The sequence below is a fragment of the Cervus elaphus genome, chromosome 2 (genome assembly GCF_910594005.1).
Source record: "Cervus elaphus chromosome 2, mCerEla1.1, whole genome shotgun sequence".
NCBI lineage: Eukaryota > Metazoa > Chordata > Mammalia > Artiodactyla > Cervidae > Cervus > Cervus elaphus.
The window spans coordinates 10,184,782-10,209,908 of NC_057816.1; the positions used below are offsets into that span (position 1 = coordinate 10,184,782).

The following is a 25,127-nucleotide window of genomic DNA, read 5'->3' on the forward strand; positions in this document are numbered from 1 at the left end:
GAAACCTTCCATTAGTGACTAACTTGTAATAGAATAAAAAGTTCTTTCCACACTAAGAATTACTTTGGGAGGATCAATTCACCTCCTCAGGCTGGTCATCCAAAGAATGACCCATTCTTTTTTTGTCCCACAGGTAAAAATACATGCCTTTAAAAACATGTCTTAATAAGTTGAAATATGTGTCTGCTTTCCTTCTTCCTACAAGGCTTCTCTTCTCCGTTTGCTCTGGCATTTGAATGTGTCACAGACAAGTGAGTCAGTTGAGATGAGGTCTTCAATTTACTTAAACCAGACGTGCGTCACCCCTCCTCTGGAGAGGGAGCGGGAAGTGCCCATTTCATACCTCACGTAGGACACCCTGGCTGAAATAACCTCAAAACATGCCCTGCCTTCCCTGAGGTCTGTTTTTTTAATTTTTGGAAGTCTAGTTGATTTATAATGTTGTGTTAATTGCTGCTGTACAGTGAAGTGATTCAGTTATACACAAACACACATATATATAAACATTCTTTTTTATATTCTTTTCTATGGTGACTTATCATGGGATACTGAGTACAGTTCTCTGTGCTATACCGTAGGACCTTGTTTATCAGCACGAAAACAGGTCTGCTTGGAGGTTCAAACAAGGTGATGAAAGTGAAAGTGAAAGTTGCTCAGTCGTGCCCGACTCTTTGCGACCCCATGGACTATATAGTCCATGGAATTTTCAGGCTAGCATACTGGAGTGGGTAGCTGTTGCCTTCTCCAGGGGATCTTCCCAACCCTGGGACGGAACCCAGGTCTCCCACATTGCAGGCGGATTCTTTGCCAAGTGCTTCAAATCCCTTTAACAGTGGAAGCACTGACCAGGGGCTAGTGGTGTTTTTATGTATTTCTTTCTTACAGACCAGGAGCACAGGAAATGGCTCATCCTCACGCCTGGCTGTTGCCGCATGTTCTGGGACCGGAACCGGATCCTGACCCCCCTCTGGGGTAAAGCCTGCCTGACTGCATGCTTAGCTGGGTCTCATGTCTCGCAGCTCCTTCAACTAAAAGCAGTTTAACTGGGATGCAACATGGGAATCTCCATATAGCCAGGCCTCCTCTTCATCAGTTATCAACATTTTGGTTTGAGAAGTTGTAGAAGGTAAGGTGGACAGGACTTGGTGATTAATTGGGTGGTGGGGGAGGGGGTGGTGATGGAGAGGAAAAGAGAAGGGGGGAATCCAGAATGATCCCGGGCCTCTGGCCTGGTTTGGGGAGACAAGGGAAGAAGCTGAGCCAGCCTGGAGGGAGTCGATGGGCTGAGTGAACAGAGGCTCTCTGGAGCAGTGGCAGCGCTGTGCTGTTTGCAACACCCAACCTCCAAGTTCTTTACACTTGGACCTACTAAATGAATGACCAAGGACACTGGGTAGTGAGTTCCATGGACGGCTTGGCTTGCCTGAGGGCTGAGCTGGGGTGAGCTGGCAGTCTTTGCTTTCTTTCCTCTCTAATCCTTAAACCTTGGTTTGACCTTGTGAGAATGTCTGAAAATGAAAAATAACCAGCAGTTCCACCGCCCCCGCCCCCGCCCCCACAAAAAGAGAAGTTTTGCATGTGAACAGAAAGAAGCAAGAGAGTGTTCTAGAAAGCCTGGGCTGATGGTTCCACTTTCTCGGGAGCTGCCCAGACTCTGCCCCACGTGACCCTTTTCTGGGGATGAGAATTCAGCTCGATCTCAAAATGGCCCACATTCACTCTCCACTGTGCCTGTCTTGGAGTACATTGAGGGTGCACAGTGGTGGGAACAGAAGTGTCCCAGGGCGGGTCACGCTGACCTGCAGAGGATCCGGGGTGGGGAGCAGACCCCTCCTCACGTTCCGGACCCAGCTTGTCTCACTTTTTAGGTCAGGATAACACTGCCTGGTCCTGCTTTGTGGAGGTTCCAGCTTGTCCACCACTGTTTGCCTCCAGGAACGGTATCACCCTGCGGGGCTGATCGTCATAATTCCATGTGACTGATCGCCATTCACGGAATTATGAGCCACACCAAGGGTGCCCTTGAGTCTGGCTCTATCGCCCCTGAGGTGTCCATGACTCTGAGACGCAGACCTGAGTCATCTTGTGTACATTTGTTACCCAGGAAGCCCTCCGAAGTGCCGGCCAGTCCGAGGCTGCCACAGTCTTTGTCTTCTAGCCAAAAAGCCAAACAAACACACTGCTCCCTCTCTGTTAAACTTCTACCCGCTTTCTAGACCCAGCACAGTCTTCAAAGAGGCCTCTCTTTGCACAGTAATGTATCCCATTAACTTGAAATCCTGGATATGCTGATCTGCGCACACGTGACACTCTACCTGGAGCCATGATCGCGTTGTCTGGCAAGTTCAGCGCTGCGCCATCTCCCCAGCTGGATTTGGGGGACATGCTTCTTCCCTTCCCTCCAGAGGTGGCTGTGTAGAGTTCCCCAAGTTTGATTCTTTCAGAGGCAGTTCATCTGGTTTTATTCTGCCCCAAATATCGAGATGGAAATGTAAGGTAGCGAAGGTCCCCAGCACAATCCAGGATTTTTTTTTTTTTTAATTTTTTCAGTGGGTTTTGTCATACATTGATATGAATCAGCCATAGATTTACACGTATTCCCCATCCCGATCCCCCCTCCCAACTCCCTCTCCACCCGCTTCCTCTGGGTCTTCCCAGTGCACCAGGTCCGAGCACTTGTCTCATGCATCCCACCTGGGCTGGTGATCTGTTTCACCATAGATAATATACATGCTGTTCTTTCGAAACATCCCACCCTCACCTTCTCCCACAGAGTTCAAAAGTCTGTTCTGTACATCTGTGTCTCTTTTTCTGTTTTGCATATAGGGTTGTCGTTACCATCTTTCTAAATTCCATATATATGTGTTAGTATGCTGTAATGTTCTTTATCTTTCTGGCTTACTTCATTCTGTATAATGGGCTCCAGTTTCATCCACCTCATTAGAACTGGTTCAAATGAATTCTTTTTAACGGCTGAGTAATATTCCATGGTGTATATGTACCACAGCTTCCTTATCCATTTGTCTGCTGATGGGCATCTAGGTTGCTTCCATGTCCTGGCTATTATAAACAGTGCTGCGATGAACACTGGGGTGCACGTGTCTCTTTCAGATCTGGTTTCCTCAGTGTGTATGCCCAGAAGTGGGATTGCTGGGTCATATGGCAGTTCTATTTCCAGTTTTTTAAGAAATCTCCACACTGTTTTCCATAGCGGCTGTACTAGTTTGCATTCCCACCAACAGTGTAAGAGGGTTCCCTTTTCTCCACACCCTCTCCAGCATTTATTGCTTGTAGACTTTTGGATAGCAGCCATCCTGACTGGCGTGTAATGGTACCTCATTGTGGTTTTGATTTGCATTTCTCTGATAATGAGTGATGTTGAGCATCTTTTCATGTGTTTGTTAGCCATCTGTATGTCTTCTTTGGAGAAATGTCTGTTTAGTTCTTTGGCGCATTTTTTGATTGGGTCATTTATTTTTCTGGAATTGAGCTTCAAGAGTTGCTTGTATATTTTTGAGATTAATCCTTTGTCTGTTTCTTCATTTGCTATTAAAAATATGGAACGCTTCACGAATTTGCATGTCATCCTTGCGCAGGGGCCATGCTAATCTTCTCTGTATCGTTTCAATTTTAGTATATGTGCTGCCGAAGCGAGCACCAATCCAGGGTTTTTGAGCTGACTTCAACATCAGTGATGCCCATGGGGATCATGAGGGTGGTCCAGGAGGCATGTGCTGCCGCCTGGGGTATGTGTGACCCCAGGGTCAACCTGCTCCCATAGTCACATTTTGATTACTAAGACTTTCAATATTTAAGCACTTCAGGCTCAATGAACTCAAATCTCCTCTCTATGCCATTGAAAAAGCAATGGCTTGGTCTTGGAGGGAGTAGGTGGAAGTGAGCAAGGAGGGTTGTCTTCTTCCTCACACCCTTTTGCTCTTGTATTTTCCTCTTCTTAATTGGAACATAGTTGATTTACGACGCTGTGTTAGTTTCAGGTGTATAGCAAAGTGACTCAGTTATATGTCTATATCTATATATCTATTCTTCTCCATTATAGGCTATTACAAGATATAGAATATAGTTCCCTGTGCTATACAGTAGGTCCTTGTTTCTTGTACTTATTTTTTTTTGTGTGTGTTAAAAATGGAACCAGGGAGAGGAAATTCAATATTTCTCTGACTGCCCATGGCAAGCCATCCTGTTTCTCTTTTTTGTAACAGTGCCCATCCACGGTTGCGGCTGCTTTTCTGTCTAGCTCTGGTCATTCCTCTTCTTTGAGCATCAACAGCCTGGTGCCTCTCCAGGGGGGCTCAGTTCTTGGTTCTTCAAAGGACCCTAAGAAACCTCTCTGCACTGTCCCCCACAGGACCAGCTGAGGCCCAGCCTCTTCCCTCCGGGCCTCCCCTAGTTGGGCTCAGTGCTGCTCAAAGCCTCAAGGCTGAAGGACAGGGTGTTTTCCTTTATGGCCAATGTGTCACAGATCACTCATCCCATTGTTGTTCAGTGGCTCAACTGTGTCCAACTCTTTGCGACCCCATGGACTATAGCACGCCAGAGTTCCCTGTCCTTCACCATCTCCCAGAGTTTGCTCAAACTCATGTCCATTGAGTCGGTGAGGCCATCTAACCATCTCATCCTCTGTCACCCCCTTTTCCTCCTGGCTTCAACCTTTCCCAGCATCAGGGTCTTTTCCAATGAGTCGGCTCTTCGCATCAGGTGGCCAAAGTATTGGAGCTTCAGTTTCAGCATCAGTCCTTCCAAGGAATATTCAGGGTCGATTTCCTTTAGGATTGACTACTTCCATAAAATACATTAAAAAGTCCTAGGGAAGGGTGGCAGAGTATGCCATTCTAAAATATGCTGCTTTGGGACTTCCGTTGTGGTACAGTGGATAAGAATTTGCCTGCCAATGCAGGGGACATGGGTTCAGTCCCTGAAACAGAATGACTCTGCATGCTGAGGAGCAACCAAGCCCCTGTGACAAAACTACTGAGCCTGAGATCTAGAGCAGGTGCTCTGCAACAAGAGAAGCCATTACAATGAGAAGCCCATGAACTGCAATGAAGAGTAGTCTCTGCACGCCACAACTAGAGAGAGCCTGTGGGCAGCAACAAAGATCCAGAGCAACACCCCCTCCACAAAAAACAATTTGGCTTTGGCATAAAGATTAGTTTAAGCTAAATACATTTTTAACAAAGTAGGTGCATGAAGGGTATTCTGATTCTCCCCTTTTTCTCCCTAAAAGCAGGAGATAAACCCCCAGATGGAAGATGCCTTCCCTATACTGGGAGAAAAGTAATATTGTTATTATCAGGGCCAGGGAGTTGAACCCAGGAGAACTCTGTACAAACAGACCTTGCTGAAATAATTCTCATCTTCCTTTAGCCTCCTTATGCTTTTGTTTCTTTTCTACAATTGCCTCTCTTTGTTCAACCTACGATAAAAACCATTAAGAGTTTATCCCTTTCTTTGGGTCTGCATTTTCTTACGAGGGCTCTTGTGTCATATAAGACTCGTTTTAAATAAAGGTGTGTGATTTTCTCTTGTTAATCTGTTTTATGTCAATTTAATCCTCAGGCCCAGCCAAAAACCCAAAAAGGGCAGAGGTAAAAATTGCCTCCCTTACACTAAGAATATCCAGAAAACGCAAGTCCTGTTTTGATTATTAGACTCAACGGTCAGAAAATTACTCTGATAAATTGCTATAAAACTTGCTTAAAAATTTCTCTTGCCTTCTGTACTTATTACTTCTTGGACCAGCCACACAGTTCAAGGATCAGCCCCTGTCACTGGAACACAGTGTGTATAGTCCTGATCTAACCCACACTGAAAGAATTTGCTGTGTTTTAATAAAACACATTCTTTACTATTGTGTGTGTGCTAATTGCTTAGTAGTGTCCGACTGTTTGCAACCCCATGGACTGTAGCCCACCAGGTTCCTCTGTCCATGGAATTCTCCAGCAAGAATACTGGAGTGGGTTGCCATTCCCTGCTTTAGGCTTTACCATTGTAAGTATTACCAATATCCTAATTTGTTGTTGTGTAGTTGCTAAGTCATGTCTGACTCTTTTGCAGCCCCATAGCCCACCAGGCTCCTCTGTACGTGGGATCTCCCAGGCAAGAATACTGGAGTGGGTTGCCATTTCCTTTTCCAAGGGATCTTCCTCACCCAGGAATCGTACTCGCTTCTCCTGCATTGCCCTTAGGATTCTTTACCTCTGAGCTACCAGAGAAGCCCAATATCCTAATTAGTTTACAAACAAAAAAGAAAGCCCAGTATTTATCCTTTCAGTTTTCTCACCCTCTCCCCTGCAGGCCAGCACCCCTTCCTACTTCCTTTTCTCCTCCCTCTGCCTTTTCTTTTTCCAGTCCCAGTAGCCAACTAATTGGATAATTTGACCTTTTGTTGTGAGTTCATTTATCCCTGTGGGTGGCAGCTTCTCTGGTGGATCAGGCAGGAATGGAGTCAAGAACTCTGAATACAAGCAGTGCCTTGGGTCATATCTGGGGGCAGAGGTGCTGTAACAACCACTGATGCTATAGGTGAGATAAAAGGAACTAATCAGTTGGTTGCTCCCGGATTCCTCTTGACGGAGGTTCTGGCTCGGGCACCTCCACCTTTGCGCCTTCTGGCGCAGTGAGGTTCCAGAAGACACCTTCTTAGTATTTCAAGGAGCCCACATTCCTGCGGGCTCCAGTTCTGGCTCGGCCACTTTACCAAGCTGTCTTTCTCCCTGTGACCCAGCCTGTGGGCTCACCCTTGGGGTCCTTGGTTTCCTAATCACCCCAGTCAGGATCACAGCTGCTGGCGGTGGGTGCCAGACAATGGATTCAGCTCCACACTCTTGTTTCAGCATGCTCCCCCTGGCCTGTGATGGGCAGAATGACAAAAAAGATTTGAACATGAGAGTCCTCTGAAGTTCAGTGAGGAAACAGACTTTGGGTTTCACATTTATCACACAGGGTTATCACATTTATCACACTGAGGGTTATCACATTTATCATTACATCACATGAAGTGGAGCCAGATGTTTTGGGGGGCAGGGAGCAGCCAGGGAAGGTTTGTAGTGGGAACTGTGTTCCCTGGGTTAGAGGACTGCAGAGATGGGGTGTGGGACCTCCCTGGCGGTCCACTGGTTAATAACCTAATCCCTGGTGGGGGGGCTAATATCCCACAGGTCAAAGGTCAACTGTTGAGTTTGAGCATCGAAAAAATTCCATGTGCGGCAACTAAGACCCAACACGACCAGAAAGAAATAAATAATTTTTTTAGAAAAATGAAATGGGGTATGGGATGTGCAAGGGGATAAGAGCAGGGTGGCTGGAGATGTTAGTGTGAAGTGTGGGTGTGTGGGTGTGAAGGAGGCGCATCCATGGGGCCCCTAACCGCACCCCCCTCCAACTCTCACAAGACTCCTGCAATCAGGTCCCTACCTTCTGGTCTCCCTTCCTCCTCTCTTGTCCCCTAAAAATCCACTCTCTGCAGCCAAAGCAATTCTTTTAAAATGTAGTTCAGACTTGTCACAGCCCTGCTCCACTCCGTCCACTGGTTTTCGAATAAAATCCAAACTTGCCACCTAGCCTCAATGCCCGGTGCCAGACTCTCTAGCACCACCCTCCCGGGCACACTCTGACAGGTACCAGCCTAACAGTGGCACAGCTCAGCATCACCTGGACAGGGAGAGGAGATGCCGCAGTGGCCGATCCTCCAGCCCCAGAGGACCACAGGAAGGCCATTTTCTTTGTTCAGCAGGCTCTCACGGGCTCATTTGCTTGAGGGGGTGGGATTTCCATTTTCCACATGCTGAATATAAAACTAGGCAGCATTGGGGCTCCCCTGATGGCTCGGTGGCAAAGAATCTGCCTGCCAATGCAAGAGACAAGAGTTCGGTCCCTGATCCAGGAAGATCCCACATGCCACAGAACAGTGAAGCCCATGTGCCACAACTATTGAACCTGTGCTTTAGAGCCCAGGAGCTGCAACTACTGAGCCCACATGCCCTAGAGCCTGTGCCCTGCAACAAGAGAAGTAACTTCAATGAGAAGCCCAAACACTGCAGCTAGAGAAAAAACCTGGGCAGCAATGAAGATCGAGCACAGTCAAAAATAAATAAATAAAAAAAATCACACACACACACACAGACTGGCATTATCCAGTGAGGGTAAAAATGTGTGAACCCTACAACCAGCCATTACGTTCCTACAGAAATATTTATGTACATGTATGCGGATCTCAGAGAGCAGAGGGCAACAATAAACTATAGCCCACTGCCCAATCCTGCCCCCAGTCTGATTTTGTACAGCTCGTGAGCTAAGAACTATTTTACAGTTTTTAGAATGATTTTTCCTTTTTTCCATATTTTAAATTTTATTTCAAAATAAAGAAGAATGTTTGACAAAGACCATTGTTGTTTAATCACTAAGTCCTGTCCGACTCTGGGACAGCATGGACTGTAGCCCGCCAGGCTCCTCTGTCCATGGTATTCTCCAGGCAAGAATATTGGAGTGGGTTGCCATTTCCTTCTCCAAATAGAGACTATATTTGGCCACAAAATGTAAAATATTCCTTTACAGAAAAAATGTGCCAACCTCTGATTATAGGAACGCTCACACAGGATTGTTTGTAATAGCAGAAAACCAGAAACGTCTGAAATAGCCGTTATTTGTAGAACAGTATTCAGAGGTCCCCAACATTTTTGGCACGAGAGACCAATTTTGTGGGAGACAATTTTTCCACAGACCTGATGGGGGATGGTTTCAGGATGATTCAAGAGCAATATATTTATTGTGAGCTTTATTTCTATTATTATTACATCAGCCCCACCTCAGATCATCAGGCATTAGATCCTGGAGGTTGGGGACCGCCCCCCCACCGGCGCCCCAGAATAGATTGTTACATTTTAGTTTGTTCACATAAGGAGTATTACTCAGCAGTGGAAATGGTCACACATGTAACAATCTGGATAATTCTCACAAACCTTCAGTTCAGTTCAGTTCAGTCACTCAGTCGTGTCCGACTCTTTGCGATCCCATGAATCACAGCATGCCAGGCCTCCCTGTCCATCACCAACTCCTGGAGTTTACTCAAACCCATGTCCATTGAGGTGGTGATGCCATCCAACCATCTCATCCTCTGTCGTCCACTTCTCCTCCTGCCCCCAATCCCTCCCAGCATCAGGGCTTTTTCCAATGAGTCAACTCTTCGCATGAGGTGGCCAAAGTACTGGAGTTTCAGCTTCAGCATCAGTCCTTCCAATGAACACCCAGGACTGATCTCCTTCAGGATGGACTGGTTGGATCTCCTTGCAGTCCAAGGAATTCTCAAGAGTCTTCTCCAACACCACAGTTCAAAAGCATCAATTTTTCGGCACTCAGCTTTCTTCACAGTCCAACTCTCACATCTATACATGACCACTGGAAAAACCATAGCCTTGACCAGACGGACCTTTATTGGCAAAGTAATGTCTCTGCTTTTTGATATGCTGTCTAGGTTGGTCATAACTTCCCTTCCAAGGAGTAAACGTCTTTTAATTTCATGGCTGCAGTCACCATCTACAGTGATTTTGGAGCCCAAAAAATAATATAAAACAAAACATTTATTTATCATTTAAAGTATAGGAGATAGAAAAAAAAATAAAGTATAGGAGATAGAAATTTAAAATATGGCGCTACAGAGAAAGTACAGCAAGGGAACAATGAAAGAAAAAAATCAAAGTACAAAAAAGCAAAGATTACCCCTTGTACTTTTTGCATAATGAATTAACTAATAAAGACTTAACAAAACAAATTTTAGCTAAGTACCCCGAAACCAGACGAGCTACTTATGGACAATTTACCAAGAACCAACTCATCTATGTGGCAAAATAGTGAAAAGATTTATAAGTAGAGGTGATACACCTAACAAGCCTGGTGATAGCTGGTTGTCCAGAAAATGAATATTAGTTCAGCTTTAAAAATACCAAAAAATCGAAATAAATCCCACTGTATTTTTAAAAGTTAGTCTAAAAAGGTACAGCCTTTAAGAAACAGATAGAGAGTAAGATTTAACAACACCATAGTAGGCCTAAAAGCAGCCACCAATTAAGAAAGTGTTAAAGCTCAACAAAAAATTAATATTAATCCCAGTAATAAGTAATCAACTCCTAGCCCCAATACTGGACTAATCTATTAAAAAATAGAAGTAATAATGTTAATATGAGTAACAAGAAGCACCTTCTCCTTGCATGAGTTTAAGTCAGTATCTGATAATTACCCTGACCATTAACAGTAAATAGAAACAACCCAACAATAAACAATTTATTAAACACAAACCTCAGGGAGCAAATAAAATAGGACACACAAAAAATAGAGACAGATTCCATTCACATCAAGATAAAAAGCAATCAAAATTGGGTATCACATGGAAACATATACATTACCATATGTAAAATAGACAGCCGGTGGGAATTCGCTGCGTGATACAGGGAGCTCGACCCAATGCTCTGTGACAAGCTGGGGGGTGGGGTGGGAGACGGGAGGAAGGCTCAAGAGGGAGGGACATAGGTATACCTATGGCTGATTCATGCTGATGGATGGCAGAAACCAGCACAATATTATAAACAATTATCCTCCAATTTAAAAAAAAAAGCAAACTAATTTAAGAATGCACATATGGATGATAATCTATTAAGAAAAGTAAGAGTTTTTTTTTTTTCTTTAAGTAAAATCTGTGGTTATATCTAGGGCTGAGAGAGGAGGTGGTGATCAGGAAGGGCACATGTAAGTTTCTGGGGTGTTGAGTGATGCTTTATTTGCTTCCCTTGGTGGTAGTTCTGTGGGTTTTCCTCAAATAACTAATCTTAGTTTGTGTATCTACGTTTTATGGGCTTCCCAGGTGGCGGATTGGTAATGAATCCACCTCCCAGTGCCAGAGCCTCCAAAGACGTGGTTTCGATCCCTGGGTGGGGAAGATCCCCTGGAGTAGGAAACGGCAACCCACTCCAGTATTCTTGCCTGGACAATTCCGTGGACAGAGGAGCCTGGCGGGCTACTGTCCATGGTGTTGCAAAGAATCTTGCTATGTAAGATTGTACTGGTTAGCTGTTGCAATCATGGTGTGTAACAAATCACCCCAACATTCAGTGGCTGAAGACCACAATCCTTTAATCTCACAGCCCTGGGTCCTGAGGGTCAGTGGCTCTGATGCATCTGCAGTCATGGGGCCGCTCTGCTTCTGCCTTTAGGTCTGCACGTTAGCTGGGGCAGTTTCACTCTGTGTGTGTTCATTGTAGGCCCAGACTCAGGAGGCAGGGGAGGCTCCTTTCACAGCAATGCCAGAGACTCAACTAAGGCACAGTGCCACTTCTACCCTACTGGCCAAAGGAAGTCAAATGGCCAAGCCCAAAATCAAGGGGTGGGGTGAAGCCCACAGTGAAGCAGAGGGTGAAGGATTGGAGCCAGTCATGCAAGTATGTGTGTATCAGTTGCTAAGTTGTGTCAGACTCTTCACGACCCCATGGACTCTAGCCCACCAGGCTCCTCGGCCCATGGGAATCTCCAGGCAAGAATACCGGAGTGGGTTCCCAGTTCCTTCTCCAAATGCAAGTTTATCTCTCCCTATAAAAGCATTAGTTAGGAACTTCCTTGATGGTCCAGTGGCTCAGAAGACTCTGCACTCCCAATGCAGGGGAACCTGGGTTTGGTCGGGGAACTAGATCCCACATGCTCTAACTAAGAGTTTGCATACAGCAACTAAGAGTCCACATACCGCAGCAAAGATAGAAGACCCCTTGTGCTGCAACTAAGGCCCAGCACAGCCAAACAAATAAATATTAAAAAAATAAATAAAAGTATTAGTTTGGACAGAAATTGAGGCTACTTTGGGGCACCCAGTTAGAAGTTAGAAGTTCTAATCAGAAGCTCAGAAAGCTCTCAAATGCAGACTAAAACTTGACTCATCTGCATTTAGGTAGCAACCTCTGCCCCACCAGTGACTGTGTTGTCTGGGGACAGTGTCCCAGGGTGAAGCAAGAGCAACATGTGAGCTGAGCTCAAGACAATCCGGTATGGGGCTATGTATGTGTAAAATATACAGGGAGCAGCAGAGGGGCCGGAGGAGGAAGCTGAGAAAGGAGAGATCTGAAATTGAACAAAGCAAATGGCACAGACAGTGTTGAGCAGGTAACAGTGTGCTGGGCTTCTGCTCTTAGAGGACCACGTCAGAGAAAGGAATTTGGTGGCTCTGTAGGGACCAGAGCCCATCTGCAGTGGGTTGAGGCAACTGGAGAGGAAACAGGGCTGTTCTTTCAACCAGTGTGGCTACCGAGCAGCAGTTCTCAACCTTCTCCCTACTCTACCCTTCGCCGGCTCTTGCCCTGTTGGCTCAGACAGTAAAGAATCTGCCTGCAAAGCAGGAGACCTTGGGTCGGGAAGATCCTTTGGAGAAGGGAACCGTAACCCACTCCAGTATTCTCGCCTGGAGAATCCTTGGACAAAGGTGCCTGGTGGGCTACCAGTCCATGGGGTGGCAAAGAGTAGGATGCTATTTAGCGACTAACACACAGCCTACATACACTAGACTAGTACTTCCCACTGTCATCAGTAGCTCATTCACCCCCGGGTGACTTTCAATGGTCCTCACCTTCCTCCAAACCCGTTTTAAGAAACATTGCTATAAAAACAAGACAGAGGGACGATGACTAAGAAAAGATGCTGCACCCAGAGAGGATATCATATGACTGATAAATAGAAGAGCTTGAGTTTCTGCCCTGCCCAAAGGTGACTCCACGGTCAGTGTCCTTGCAGAATTTATTATCTATAGGGGAAGTGACCTGTGAAGGCCCCACAGCAATCCAAGACAGGGCCCCAGGAGTGCTGAGTACCCTCCCCTGCTATTTGCAGTGCTGGCATTGAAGAAGCAGCAAGGAGGGGGCAGTTTACAAAGGAGGAAGCCTTCAGGGAGTGGGCTGAGGTGGAAGATGGATGGGGGAGGGAGAGTGGGGAGCAGAGGGGCACGTGGAGTTAGTCTAGGCAGGAAGGGTGTGGGGGAGAAGGCAGCAGATGGGGCCGGAAATGAAATCTGGGGCTCCATACAGAGCATTTCCAAACGCAAAGGGTATTCAGGCATACACTCTGTAGGCAATGGGGAGCCACTGTGGGTTTTTGAGGAGGGGAGTGGATGATCAAATTCACATCTTACTGGTAGCACCAGAAAGAATGAATCGACTGTCCGGAAACAAAGAGGGATTACAGGGGGCTATTGCAAGGGAGACAGAAACAAGGTAAATGTCTGGGCATGAAGTGTGACTCAGGAATCTTCCAAGTGAGCATCTCTTGTCCTCTCTGGCACGGTGCTGGGCTGTCCTTCCCCTGGAGGGTAGTGGGTTCAGCTAATATAAAGTCCTCCTCTTCCTGGGTCTCCCATGACATCAAGAAGACTGGTCACAGGACTTCCCTGGGGGTCCAGTGGTTAAGAATCCACCTTGTAAGGCAGGGGATATGGGTCCGACCCCAGGTTGGAGAATTAAGACGCTTTGGGGCAACTAAGCTTGCGTGCCACAACTACTGAGGCCACATGCCACAGCTAAGACCTGATGCAGCCAAATACATAAACTGAATGAATGAATTTTTTAAAAAATGAAAAGATGACCGGTCAGGGCCGAGAGCCAGTGTGACCAGGGAGGATGGAAGCCCATGTTCTGAAGGAGCAGAAATCTGCCATCTTCCTGATGTGACTCACTTTTACCAAGAGGAGTCATCTTCAAGGCTCTCAACCAAGTTGGGTAAATCTCTAAATGAACCCTGGCACACCTGCCAGATACAACAATAGAACCCTTTCTCCAGAACAGGGCTGGTTTAAAATATCTGTCTAGGTGACCCAGTTATTAACCTTCAAGATGAACCACGACCTCTGACACTGGGGAAAGTGAAAAGTCGCTCAGTTGTGTCCAACTCTTTGCGACCCCGTGGACTCTATAGTCCATGGACTTCTCCAGGCCAGAATACTGGAGTGGGTAGCCTTTCCCTTCTCCAGGGGATCTTCCAAACTCAGGGACTGAACCCAGCTCTCCTGCATTGCAAGCGGATTCTTTACCAGCTGAACCACAAGGGAAGGCCTGACACTGGGGGGTCCCATTCAAATGATACCTCCTAGCTCAGCTTTTGTTTTTGTTTTACCAAGAAATACTAAAAATATCAAACTATGCATCTTGATTGGGGGGTTCCGGTAACATGGGTTTCCTATTTGTATTAATAAAAAAATGTGGACGCATGGTAGCCAAACTAGAGCCTCTTGCTTTAATAATAAGTCTGGGCTCTGGTGGAGTTTGGAGTCTGCTTTGGCTCTGCTCAGTGGGGTCTGCAGCAGTCACGAGTTGCATTGGAGTCCTGACTCGCTGGGATTCCCGGGCAAGTGACTTTCTCTCTCTGTGCTTCCGTTTCCAAACCTGAAATGTGTCAGTGATGATGGAACCTAACTCACAGGTTGCTGGGAAGATTAAATGAGTTAATATAAGTGAAGTGTTTAGAAGAGTGTCTGGCACCCAGAGAGTGCCCCCAAAGTATTAGCTATCATGTTGTTGAAAGTGTGAAAGTGAAAGTGTTAGTTGCTCAGTTCTGTTTGACTCTTTGCGATCCCGTGAACTGTAGCCCCCCAGGCTCCTCTGTCCATGGGATTCTCGAGGCAGGAATACTGGAGAGGGTTGCTGTTCCCTTCTCCAGGGGATCTTCCCCACCCAGGAAGTGAACCTGGGTCTCCTGCACTGCAGGCAGATTCTTTATCATCTGAGCCACTATGTGGAGGCTGTAGATAATCCATGCGTGGAGGCAATCCATGTGTCTATCATGGATGAACAAATAAACAAAATGTGGTCCATACATACAATGGAACATTATTCAGCCTGAAGTCAGTTCTAAAGGAAATCAACCCTAAATATTCATTGGAAAGACTGATGCTGAAGCTGAAGTTCCAATACTTTGGCCACCTGATTCGAAGAGCTGACTCATTGGAAAAGACCCTGATGCTGGGAAAGATTGAACACAAGAGGAGAAGGGGGCGGCAGAGCATAAGATGGTTAGATAGCATCACCGATTCAATGGACATGAATCTGAGCAAACTCCAGGAGATAGTGAAGGACAGGGAAGCCTGGTGTGCTGCAGTTCACGGGGTTGCAAAGAGTCAGACACAACTTGGCGACTGAACAACAACAATTTTTCCTTTAAAAGGATGGAAATTCTGACACATGCAGCAGTGAGGATGAACCTGAAAGACATTATGCGAAGTGAAACAACCTGATCACAAACGGACCAATACGGTATGATTCCACTTAGGTATGGTACATAGAGCAGTCGGATTCATAGAGACAGAAAGAATAGTGGTTGTCAAGGACTGGGGAGGAGGCAGAACAGGGACTTGTTTAATGGGGGGAGGGGGTAGAGTTTCAGTTTGGGAAGACGGAAAAACCTCTGAGATGGACAGTGGTGATGGTTTCACAACAGTGTGAAGGTTCTTAATGCTACAGAACAGCATATTTAAAAACAGTGAAAATAGTACATTTTATGTTATGCCTATTTCACAACTTTATGAAAATAAAAATATATATGAGCTATTGTTATCTCTAGTCTCAGAAACAGACGTGGCGATTCCTGTCTGCCCTGTGACTGGCAGACAAGGGCTCAAATTTTGCTCCCCCCAAACCCCTTGGTTATAGTAAGTTATCTTCCCCTTTAAATCCAACCCGATCTTTGTCATAGGCTAGGAGAACTATAGGCTTCATGGCTAGGGCTTCCCTGGTGGCTCAGACCGTAAAGAATCTGCCTGCAATGTGGGAGACCTGGGTTTGATCCCTGGGTTGGGAAGATCCCTTGCAGAAGGAAATGTCAGCCCACTCCAGTATTCTGGCCTGGAGAATCCCATGGACGGAGGAGCCTGGTGGGCTACAGTCCATGGGGTCGCAAAGACTCAGACACGGCTGAGCGACTAAGCACAGGAGAACTATGGAACAAAGAGCCTCGATGGTGGAATCCAGGAAACCTGGAGGAAACAGACTGAAAGCTGTAAGCAGAGGGGCAGGTAGATTCCTCTGGAGCTCTCGCCGCAGCTCCCGGTTCGCACCATCCTGACCCCATCTGCTACCGCATCAGAGAAGGAAGTATCCCCACGAGCTGGATGGCCGGTACAGAGCTATGGAAATGGGTCCTGGTGGTATCTCCTCCAATTAGCACCAAAAGAATGGAGGATCTGGGAGGAGCGAGGCTACAGCTCAGGTGACTGTCGAGTTTGAAGGCTCCTGGGTCCCATTTGTACCCTCAGCAAAGCTGTTTTCCTCGGGACCCCGGGAGGTGAGGGCCAGAGCATCTGTGCCTTGGACGTCTGATTTTCACTTACAGTGTGGTCCAGGGCAAGGGCCCGGCATCAGTCTCCACAGAAGGAATCCTTTATTGTGCTTAATTTAATGCATCTTTTCTGAATATGTCCCCTAAGCAGGACTTAAATGCAAGCCACATGCTCTGAAAGAGACAGCAAACTAGCGAATGTAACAAAAAAGAAGTCAACTCATAGAGAATAAAGTGCTGGTTACCAGTGGATGGGAGGGACAATCTAGGGGATTAAGAGGTACAAATTATTAGGTATAAAATAAGCTACGAAGATATATTGTACAACACAGGAAATATAGTCAATATTCTATTATAACTATAAACGGAGTATAACCTTGAAGAATTATGAGTCACTATATTGTACATCTGTAGCTTAGATAATATTGTACAGCAACTATGCTTCAGGAAAGAAAAAAAAAAACAGCTGCCTGTGGGGACTACTTTGGGGAGCTTAACGAATACTGATTCCCGCGCTCAAATCCCAGAAGTTCTGGTTTCACTGGGAAGGTGAAACCCAGGCGTTGTGCTCAGTCACTCAGTCGTGTCTGACTCTTTGCAGCCCCGTAGACTGTAGCCCACCAGGCTCCTCTGTCCATGGGATTCTTGTCCATGGCAAAGACACTGGAGTGCATAACCATTCCCTTCGCCACGAGATCTTCCCAACTCAGGGATCGAACCCGAGTCTCTTGCATTTCCTGCATCGGCAGGCAGATTCTTTACCATTAGCGCCACCTGGGAAGCCCAACCCAGGCACTGGGATTTTTAAAAACTCTCCAGGTGATTCTAAGATGCAACTAAGGTTGAATACTCTCCAGTTCAAACAGTAAGACTATGATCTCAGTGAATGAGGAAGGAGCTGCGGCGGCAGCACATTAGAAAAAATCCAGGGAAACTCAGGTACCACTGAGTGAAGGTTTCACGAGGGAGGACCATCGATGGGCCATATTCCACTATTCCTTTTTTAAAAACATTTATTTTTATTTATTTGGCTGTGCCAGGTTTTAGTTGCGGAATCTTCTATCTTCATTGCAGCATGCAGGATCTTGAGTTGTGGCATGCAGGCTCTTATTTGTGGCGTGTGGGATCTAGTTCCCTGACCAGGGATTGAACCCAGGCCCCGTGCATTGGGAGCATGGAGTCTTAGCCACTGGACTTCCTGGGAAGTCCTTCCTATTCTGCTGTTTCAGGTTGTCAGAAGCCATTAACCTGAAGCTGGTTTGGTCTGTGCACACACAGCAACGTGAAGATCTTGCTTTCTGCACTGAAAACATCATTTCGTAAAATGTAAATAAATTCCCCCAAATGGTCACTTTTCTGCCAGTCATGGTGTCTGGGCTTTTCGCTTTGGCTTGTACTGTAACTGCTGAGAGAGGTGTGGTCAAAACACACCCACATCCTGTGGGTATCTGCTGAGTTCAGCTTTCTTGATGTCATAACAGAACTGTCTGATGAATTTCTTCACGGGGTGAAGTCTGCTGTCTCTTCTGTTTTGAAATCCACAAGTGGCAAGACTCTGACTCACTCCCCTTAACCTATGGAATTCTACTGCTTCCTGGGTTACAAACCCTGCGGCCACGGGAATTTCTGGAATGGGTGAAAGCTACCAGGTTTAACTGCAAGGGCCTTGAGTTCAAGTTCCAACTCTCCCACCATTGTCGGGGGAGGCGGGGGGACTTTATGTGGACAAGTAGGTGACATTTCTGAGCTTCGAGATGCTTTTAGGGAAGGAGAGGTATAAATATAAAACCTGGTGAACCCTAATTCAGACCTTTGAGGGGAGGATGGGAAGATTTCTCTCAGTTTGTGGGCGACTCTGACACCAACTAGCTTTTGTTCAGTCATTCAAGAGATATTTGCTTGGACTTTCCTGGTGGTCCAGTGGCTAAGACTCTGAGCTCCCATTGTAGGAGTCTGATCCCTGTTTGGGGAACTGGATCTTATGTGCCACATGTAAAGATCCTGTGTGTCACAATAAGACTTGGCACAGTCAAATAAATAAGTAAAAATAAATATTTTTACAAAAGACTTAATCACTGCCAGAAACTGTTCTAGGCTCCTAAAAAGAATGGTTGGTGGGGGGAAGCTTTATTTTTTAGAACAAATAAATGTTTACAACAAAATTGAGAGGAAGGTGCAGAGATTTCCATGCATTCCCCTCCCTTCAACATGCATTGGTTTCCCTGTTGTCAACATCACTCACCAGAATAGTACATTTCTTACCAAAGATGAACCTACACTGATACATCATAATCACCCAAAGTCCATAGTTTACCTTAGGGTTCACTCTTGATGATACATATTCTATGGGATTAGACAAATGCGTAATGACATGCATCCATCATTACAGCATCACATAGAGTATCCTCACTGTTCTAAAATTTCTCTGTGCTCTGTATTCATTTCCATTATACTCTCCCAACCCTAGGCAATCACTGATCTGTTTATTGTCTCCATAGTTTTGCCTTTTCCAAAATGTCATAAAGTTGGAATCACACAGTATGTAGCCTTTTCATATTTGCTTCTTTCACTTAGTAAAATATATTTAAGTTTCCTCCATGTCTTGTCATGGCTTGATAGCTCGTTCCTTTTTAATCTAAATAATATTCCATTGTTTGGAATATAGTATATTCACTCACCTGCTGAAGGATATCTTTGTAGCTTCCAAGTTCTGGCAATTATGAATAAAGCTGCTATAAACATCCTGTGCAGATTTTTGCGTGAACATGTTATCAACCTCTGGGATAAATACCAAGGAGCAGATTGCTGGATCTTATGGTAAAGTATGTTAGTTGTGTTCAGTTCATTTCAGTCGCTCAGTCGTGTCTGACTCTTTGCGACCCCACGGACTGCAGCATGCCAGGCTTCCCTGTCCATCACCAACTCCCGCAGCTTGCTCAAACTCATGTCCATTGAGTCGGTGACACCATCCAACTATTGCATTCTCTGTCATCCCCTTTTCGTTCTGTCCTCAATCTTTCCCAGCATCAGGGTCTTTTCCAATGAGTCCGTTCTTCTCATCAGGTGGCCGAAGTATTGGAGTTTCAGCTTCAGCATCAGTCCTTCCAATGAATATTCAGGACTGATTTCCTTTAGGATGGACTGGTTTGATCTCCTTGCAGTCCAAGGGACTCTCAAGAGTCTTCTCCAACACCACAGTTTGAAAGCATCAGTTATTCTGTGTTCACCTTTCTTTATAGTCCAACTCTCACATCCATACATGACTACTGGGAAAACCATGGCTTTGACTATACGGACTTCTGTTGGCAAACTAATGTCTCTGCTCTTCAATATGCTGTCTAGGTTGGTCATAGATTTTCTTCCAAGGAGCAAGCATCTTTTCATTTCGTGGCTGAAGTCACCATCTGCAGTGATTTTGGAGCCCCCCAAAATAAAGTCTGTCACTGTTTCCATTGTTTCCCCATCTATTTGCCATGAAGTGATGGGACCAGATGCCATGATCTTCATTTTCTGAATGTTAAGTTTTAAGCCAGCTTTTTCACTCTCCTCTTTCAAGACTCTTTAGTTCTTCTTCGGTTTCTGCCTTAGGTGTGGTGTCATCTGCATGTCTGAGGTTATTGATGTTTCTCCTGGCAATCTTGATTCCAGTTGTGCTTCATCCAGCCTGGAATTTTGCATTATATACTCTGCATATAAGTTAAATAAGCAGGGTGACAATATACAGCCTTGACATATTCCTTTCCCAATTTGGAACCAGTCTGTTGTTCCATGTCTGGTTCTAACTGTTGCTTCTTGACCTGCACACAGATTTCTCAGCAGGCAGGTAAGGTAGTCTGGTATTCCCATCTCTTGAAGAATTTTCCACAGTTTGTTGTGATCCACACAGTCAAAGGCTTTGGTGTAATCAGTAAAACAGAAATATATGTTTTTTTGGTACTCTCCTGCTTTCTTGATGATCCAATGGATCTTGGCAATTTGATCTCTGGTTCCTCTGCCTCTTCTAAATCCAGCTTGAGCATCTGGAAGTTCATGGTTCATGTACTGTTGAAGCCTGGCTAGGAGAATTTTGAGCATTACTTTGCTAGCATGTGAGATGAATGCAATTGTGTGGTAGTTTGAACACTCTCTGGCATTGCCTTTCTTTGGGATTGGAATGAAAACTGACCTTTTCCAGTCTTGTGGCCATTGCTGAGTTTTCCAAATTTCCTGGCATATTGAGTACAGCACCTTAACAGCATCATCTTTTTAGAATATGAAATAGCTCAACTGGAATTCCATCACCTTCACTAGCTTTGTTCATAGTGATGCTTCCTAAGGCCCATATGACTTCACATTCCGGGATGTCCAGCTCTAGGTGAGTGATCACACCATCGTGATTATCTGGGTCATGAAGATCTTTTTTGTTTAGTTCTTCTGTGTATTCTTGCCACCTTTTCTTAATATCTTCTGCTTCTGTTAGGTCTGTACCATTTCTGTCCTTTATTGAGCCCATCTTTGCATGAAATGTTCCCTTGGTATCTCTTATTTTCTTGAAGAGACCTCTAGTCTTTCCCATTTTATTGTTTTCCTCTATTTCTTTGCATTGATCACTGAGGAAGGCTTTCTTATCTTTCCTTGATATTCTTTGGAACTCTGCATTCAGATGGGTATATCTTTCTTTTTCTCCTTTGCCTTTTGCTTCTCTTCTTTTCTCAGCTGTTTCTCAGCTATTCGTTAATTGTGTTAGAAACTGCCACTGTCTTCCAAAATGGCTGCACCATTTTGCATTCCCACTGGCAATGAATGAGAGCTCCTATTGCCCCACATCCTCACCAGCATTTGGAGTTGTCAGTGTTCTGGATTTTGGTCATTCTGTTAGGTGTGTAGTAGTATCTTACTTTGTTTTAATTTACATTTCCCTGATGACATATGATGTGGAGTTTTTGGTATGCTAATTCGTCATCTGTATATTTTCTTTGGTGAGATACCTGTTAAGGCCTTAGCCTATTTTATTTATTTATTTATTTATTTATTTTTTATTTATTAGGCCTTAGCCTATTTTTTAATGAAGTTTTTGTTTTCCTATGGTTGAGTTTTAAAGGTTCTTTGTATATTTTGGATAATAGTCCTTTTTTTAAAGACATTTTTGATGTGAGCCATTTTAAAATTCTTTATTGAATTTGTTACAATATTGCTTCTGTTTCACGTTGAGGTTTTTTGGCCTTGAGACATGTAGGATCTTAGCTCTTTGACCGGGGATCGAACGCTGGCCCTCGGCAGTGAGAGCGTGGAGTCCTAACCACTGGACCGCCAGGGAATTCTCTCCGGTTTTATTGAGCTATATAGTTGACGTACGGCATTGTATAAGTTTAAAGACATTTAAACTTTGGCATTTGACTTATGGCATTTAAAGTTTATAATGATTTTTTAAAAAACTTACTATTCTTAATCATTTTATCATTTTTGTGAGTACAATTTAGTGCCATTACGAACATTAACGTTGTTGTGCAGTCACACCATTATCTCCAGAACTTTTTAATCTTCCTAAACTGATACTCTACCCATTAAATACTAACTGCCCCTTGCTCCCTGCCCCCAGCCCCTGGAAGCCAGTATTGGACAATACTCTCTGTCTCTATGGATTTGACTACTAGAGATCTCCTGTAAGTAGAATCAGACAGTATTTGTCCTTTGTGCCTGGCTTACTTTACTTAGCATAATGTATTCAGAGTTCGTGTGTGTGGTAGCATACAACATAATGATTTGACTTAGGTATATTGTTGAACTATTCTTCTTGATTAATTAGTAATAGCAAACCCTTAGGGAGTGCTTACCGCAGGCCAGTTTCTGTGCTAAACACATGGTTTGCACTCCTGTTAGAAACAGTTGTATCCTTTTATCACAATTCCCATTCCCCTTACACAACCATCCTGACATGTTTTGTGTATGTCCTTGTTTGTGTTTTTGGAATTTCAGGTTGTTTTCTAGACATGTGTTTAAATTTATACTGATGTCAAATCTGCTTGTGTAAATTAGGGTAGGTGCACTTTTCCTTCCAGCCTATGTTAGTATGATCCATCTGTGTTGCTAGCTATACATCTCCATTGCTTCTTGCTGCCGTAGAGGACTCAGAGAGTGCAGCCACCGAGTTTCACCTGTCCACTGCCACACGGGAGGGCCTTGGATTGAGGCCTGCCCCCACCATCACCCCATCCACAGCCTTGCCCCCGCTATCAACCCTCTGCTATGATGAGCATCCTCATGAAGGTGTCCTTATGTCCCTGCATGAGAGACTTCAGGGTATATCTATATGTAAATTCCTAGGATTATTGATTATTAATAATTATTGATTATTGGTTATTATGGATTATTGATTATGTGGTATAGATACAGGTGGTCTGACTGAGGAAGGCTGCACCACCTACCCATGACCTCCAGTAATGTAGGAAGCTTATAGCCTCACATCCTAACCCATTTGGCACTCCTTAGCTTTTTAATTTTTGCCAAACATATGGCAAGTACTATCTCATCAGTTTAATTTGCAATTACCTTGTAACCAGTGAACGTCTCTACCTATATTTGTCCTTTCGGTTTCTTACTATGAAAATGGCCTGTTCCTCTTCTTGGCCCATTTTTCCCCTAGTTTCTTCTCTCTGTCTTGTTGATATGCAGGAGGTCCTGTATTATCTAGATACTAGTCACTTTTGGGCTTGAGGTATTGCAGTATCTTTTCCCAATCTGCTATGTGGTCATTATCTTCTTTTTAACTTTTTATTTTATATTGGGGCACAGCAGATTTACAATGTTGTGATAGTTTCAGGTGACAGCAAAGGGACTCAGCCATACACACACATGTATCCATTCTCCTCCTGGTCAATATCTTTGACCATTGTGTCCTTTGTTTTCCGGAAATCCTGTAGTTGGAGGGATCACGTTAATCTTGAGCCTTATGATTGTGCTTCTGGCATTTTTAAAGACGTCCTTCACCTCTTGTCCGTAAAGACACTATTTACAGTTCTATTACCAGCAGAGTTTTGATTTCACAGGTAGGGCTGCAGCTCTTCTGCACACTGGCTCTGTAAGTGATGACTATTGGGGATCCAGTTGGGTTTGCCTTTGCTTACTCTACTCGCTGGATCTTTATAACAGCTCACTGAGGGAGGGGAGGAAACTGGGGGCAAAGGTCAAAATGCTGGCAGGTGGCAGATTCCAAATCTGATTTTGTTTCTTCAAGTGTCAGGTGGCCCTACCATATTACGGATTTCCGGGGCTAGGGTGCAATGAAGCCTGAGGCTCAGCACACATTTAGATATACGTATAGGTACATATAGATATCCCCTGAAGTCTCTCATTTGGGGACCTAGAATTATTATTATTCCCCACTTGATGGACAGATGAGGCCCTCGGTTTCCTGTCTTGGACCTAGCTCAATCAGAAATGGCAACAAACCCTCAGGAAGGGCCACACTCAAACCCCCAGCTTCAATTGGAAGCCCGTTCCCATCTCTCTGACCCCTGCACCACATAGCCACACATGTCCACTCCAAAGTAACCTCTCCTCCCTTTACCTAGGACCTCCTACTTCCTGTCCTCATATTTTGTTCTTATGAACGCTAAGCAGTCATAATCACTGAGAAATAGAGAGTACTTTCCATGTGCCAGGCACTGCTCTAAGCACTTAACATGTAGACGTTCATTTACTATTCACAACAACCCTATGAGGTGGGTGTTATCAATGTACCCATTTTACAGATAAAAAAATTGAGGCCACAGTTCTCAGTGTGAAGTAGCAAAGCAGGGATATGAACCCAGGCCACCAAGCATAGAGCCTGAATTCCAACCACTGTGTCACATGTCTCTTGTAATACCATACCCTCCTATCCAGATTGGGTAAAACTCTATAAAATACAGGTAACAGGACAAGGCTCTGACTTTTTTTTTTAATTAAGAATATTTTTTTGGACTTCTCTTGTAGGCCAGTGGTTAAGAATCTGCCTGCCAATGCAGAGGACGTGGGTTCAGTACCTAGTCCGAGACGATTCCACATGCTGCAGAGCAACTAAACTCATGCACCATACCTACCGAAGCCCTCACGCTCAAAAACTCCCCAACAAGAGAAGTGATTGCAACGAGAAGTCCACTCACTGCAACTAGAGAAAGTCCTCCCGAAACAACAAAAACCCAGACGCAGTCAAAAATAAGTAAAGTAAAATAAAAATTTTTATTGAAGTATAGTTGATTTACAACGTTGTGTTAATTTCTGGCATAGAGTGATTCACTTATATTAATACATACATATATGTATATATAAGTGATATATATTCTTTTTCACATTCTTTTCCATTATAGCTTATTACCAGATACCAGACTATGGTTCCCTGTGCTATACAGTAAGATCTTGTTGTTTATCCATCCTATATATATAATAGTTTGGATCTGCTAACCCCAAACTCCCAATCCTCCTTGCCCCGCTCCCCTTCCCCCTTGGCAACCACAAGTCTGACTTTTAGTTTGAGCATCATTGTAACAATGATCTGGATTGTTGGTAAGAAGGTAGAATAAGGGGGCTGCCCTTGGCAAGGTTGAGTTTGCCTGGAGAATGGGGAGCTCAGGAGTCAGTAGATAATCTACTGCCATTTGACCTTCTAGCATTCAGAACTTCCTGGATTTGTCGTCATCACAGTGACGTGATGTGAGTGAAAGACCCTGAATGTCTTGATAAGGAAGCCCACCTGACTCGTAAGGGCTTTCTGTACACCAGAACGTTTTGTTAAGCCAGTGTTAACTAACTGTAGAGCTGCAGCTCCAGCCCAGCCACACAGCAGGGTGCTTATC

General features: G+C 44.7%; 1 long non-coding RNA gene and 1 other non-coding gene across 2 annotated transcripts; one reads left to right on the plus strand and one right to left on the minus strand.

The window, feature by feature from the left end:
• The first annotated feature begins 980 nt into the window (after positions 1-980).
• LOC122674297 lies at positions 981-24,516 on the plus strand. The gene is made up of 3 exons (XR_006334946.1): positions 981-1,126; positions 15,205-15,293; positions 24,268-24,516. It is a non-coding gene; the product is annotated as an uncharacterized LOC122674297 (long non-coding RNA).
• On the minus strand, positions 3,552-3,658 carry LOC122677566. The gene has a single exon (XR_006335836.1). It is a non-coding gene; the product is annotated as a U6 spliceosomal RNA (small nuclear RNA).
• Positions 24,517-25,127: the final 611 nt, after the last annotated feature.